Source organism: Aotus nancymaae, unplaced genomic scaffold, assembly GCF_030222135.1.
Source record: "Aotus nancymaae isolate 86718 unplaced genomic scaffold, 86718_ANA_hifiasm-v0.15.2.pri h1tg000040l, whole genome shotgun sequence".
NCBI classification, from domain to species: Eukaryota; Metazoa; Chordata; class Mammalia; order Primates; family Aotidae; genus Aotus; species Aotus nancymaae.
In genome coordinates this window covers 61,299,942-61,303,526 of record NW_026988454.1, presented here as the reverse complement: position 1 = coordinate 61,303,526, position 3,585 = coordinate 61,299,942, and the positions used below count along the sequence as shown (strand labels likewise).

At 42.3% G+C, this 3,585-nt stretch overlaps 1 pseudogene; it reads right to left on the bottom strand.

Annotated features, from left to right (window-relative positions):
- Positions 1-936: 936 nt before the first annotated feature.
- On the bottom strand, positions 937-2,573 carry LOC105707408 (large ribosomal subunit protein uL30-like 1; annotated as a pseudogene).
- Between the last annotated feature and the right edge of the window lie 1,012 nt (positions 2,574-3,585).

Sequence of the window (3,585 nt, the reverse complement as noted above, 5' to 3'; positions counted from 1 at the left end):
CTCAAGCTTCTAGTCTAGTCTTTGAAAATCATGGGGTCTTCCTTCTTTATCTGAGGGTACCCTGAGTACATTATTTCATTTTCTCCTTAAACTCATATACCACCATACTTATCATGTAGAGAATGTTATTCTTTTTTTTTTTTTTTTTTTTCCAGAACAGAGACAAGTAAACATTTATTTTTGTACCTTTCCTCCTATGTGTATTTCAAGTCTTTCTCACAAGGCCCCAGGAATCACCAGATTCAATTATGTCCCTGGGCTTGTCCACTGCTGCAGGAGTCTTAGGGAGCCTTGTACAAATGCTAGAGTTACTCAATTACCAACATTAAACCCTAGGATAAGAGATGCGGCAAAGCAGGACTCCTTCCTCCATGGAATGTGCTGATTTCAGATGAGGCAGCAGCCAATGTAGAAAACGCTGGAATTTTTCCTTGGAACTGGATTGTGATGAGAGGTGCCTGCCATGAACATAAGCTACTGTTTTTTTCTTTTCTTTTTTCTTTTGAGACAATTTCGCTCGTTGCCTAGGCTAGAGTGCAATGGCATGATCTCGGCTCACCGCAACCTCTGCCTCCCAGGTTCAAGCGATTCTCCTGCCTCAGCCTTCTGAGTAGCTGGGATTACAAGTATGGGCCACCATGCCCCGCTAATTTTTGTATTTTCAGTAGAGTCAGGGTTTCGCCATGTTGGTCAGGCTGGTCTCGAACTCCCGACCTTAGGTGATCCGCCCTCTTCAGCCTCCCAAAGTACTGGGATTACAGGCATGAGCCACCGTGCCTGGCCAGCTACTGTCTTTTCTTTGACCCCTCCTTTCCAGTTTTGAAAGATAAAGCAGGAAATAATCTTCTCTGAAGATACTTGATACAAATTCTCCAAACCCAAAAACACATGCTTCCACTTTGTTGATAAAATTTTATTGCAATTTGGCACCTGGTTCTAGTTCAGCTGGCAGATGAGCTGATTGATGCATTCACCCCGAGAGCCAGGTGTGCCCATCTCCTTGAGGAAGCCCACTCTATTTTTGGTAGCATGACGGGCCACTGAGAGGTGGAAAGGGTGCAAGAACCATGAGATCTCCTGGAAATGCTTCCCCAGGAAGGCAATTTCATGAATGAGGTCTTCCAAGCAAATGACACCAAACTTCCCCAGGTGCTCCTCAATCACAGTGTTGTCTGTCAGAGGGATGGTCTTATTCTTGACCCTGGCTTATCCGCGTTTCAAAATGAGTTCCCGGACAGACTTCAGATTTGGAAATCCCCAGGTCACATAAGGTTCCACTATGCGCAGCATTTTTAGGTTCTGGGGAGTGACTTTTACAAAGACACCACTAAAAATTTTCTTCAGGCGAAGTCTTGCAATGGTTCTCTGCACCATTAAACTCATCCCATCAATCCTTTCAATGCGTACGACAAAGGCCAAAGAATGTTTATCTGGCAATTCCAAGGCGTGAGGCTTCACTTCTAGTCGTCTGACACGGACCTTGTCACGCGTCTGCCGCCAGGAATCACGTAGGAATGATTCCAATCGCTTAAACCTGGGCCCTTTTCCTTTTCTCTGCTCCTTCTTTGCCAAAAGTGCCTGCTTTGCCTGAGTGGGTTTGAGGGCTTGATAAGCCTTTCTCTTTTTCAGGAGATTTTCTGGAACCAAAGGGATTTTTCTTTGCTCTTGCTCCGCCGTCTTTCCGGTGTAACAGCTACTCAAGAATGTTATTCTTATATATTTTTTGGCTTCAAAGTCTTTTGATCATCTAATTATGCTTTTGCAACTCTCTATATATGCTTATATTTATATGTTTATCTTTATATATCTGTTCCTGCTATACATTTGTGTATATATATATATTTCCCTTCTACACTTATTTTCATATACATTGTATATATAAAAGTGAGGAAGAGGAAGAGAGGAATTTTTTAAATTATCATGTGGCCATAATGTGTTAAGTGTTAAAAAATATTCTTGTAGGAGTTACCATTACATTTATTTCAAATGTACAGTTAATCAACATCACATAAACGTATTTAAAATCTCATAAATAATTATTAAGTATATAAAATATGTTGTATTAGAAATGAATCTCCTGGTTGTGACGGTGATCTGGCTGGCTAGGTGGGTGTCCCCTTCCTCCCTCACTGCTCCAAGTGTGTCCCTCCCCAAGCTGCACGCTGGGTCGAAAACGACGACCATCTCTGATAGAGAAGGGTGGGTCTTTGGTCAGGGGTATAGGAGCAGCTGTGCTCCCCTGCAAGAAACTCCAAACAAGCTTTCAAGAAATGAATCTCTTAACAAATTCAGTGGCATGTTTTTCATCCAATTAGTTCAGGTATAGCAGGTCCTTGAATAAAGCTGTTTCCTTGAGCATTGTTTTGTTATAATGTCAAAAAAAAAATTGGTTCCCGGGTTGGGCTGCCATCTGTGTGGAGTTTGCATGTTCTCCCCAGGTCTTTGTGGGTTTTCTCTCACACTTCAAAGATGTGCATGTTGGGTGAAGTGGCATGTCTACATGGTCCCAATGGGGGTGTGAGTGTGAATTCGTCCCGCGATGGAATGGTGTCCTGTCCAAGGACAATTCCCATCTGGCACCCCCAGCTGTCCAGACAGACTCCAGCTACCTGTGACCCTGAACTGTAATAAACTGATAATTAATTATCTTACTTGGTTTTAGTCGTCTTTTAAAAATGTATGTATAGCTCACACTTATTTTAATGTTTAGTAAAAGAAGTGTGTCTTTATTTAGAAGTTTGGTGACATTTATGTGACCAGAAATATGCCATAGGAACTTAACTCTTGTTCATATCAATTAGCCTATGGTAAAAATGGTTTCCTATACATCATCTCACTAACGTAGCAGTTTCCAAGAACTTATTGATGATATTGACTTACTATATTTATAATTTGATATTCCTTAGTGCTAAACTGTAGCCATTTTCAGAATCAATTCTTTTCCCAAGTTTCCATTTTTATGGAGGGAAACACCGAGAAAGTAGTTTTAGTCACCTAAATAGAGGAAATGAAAGACGTTTTGTTATAGTAATAACAGTAAAAATTCTACAATTTTGTAGAAAGCCAAGAATTAGAAACCAATTGACTTGAAAACCAATAAAAACAAGTAACAACTTGGTGGTGGTTGTTGTTATTGATTTTCCAGACGGAGTCTCACTCTGTCACCCAGGCTGGGGTGCACTGGCGCGATCTCGGCTCACTGCACCCTCCGCCTCCCAAGTTCAAGCAATTCTCCTGCTTCAGTCTCCGAAGTAGCTGGGATTACAGGCACCACTGCGCCCAACTAATTTTCTTTGTAGAGACAGGGTTTCACCGTCTTTGCCAGGCTGGTCTTGAATTCCGGACCTCATGATCCACCTGCCTCAGACTCCCAAAGTGCTGGAATTACAGGTGTGAGCCACCGCGCCTGCCCTAAAAACTTGTTTTTATTCCATGATTTTCTTTTGAGACAGAGTCTCAAAAGATAAAGAAAAAGAAAAAAGGAGTGGTGCCATCTTGGCTCACTGCAGCCTCGACCTCCTAGGTTCAAGCGATCCTCCTACCTCAGCCTCCCAAGCAGCTGGGACTACAAGCGCATGCCACCAC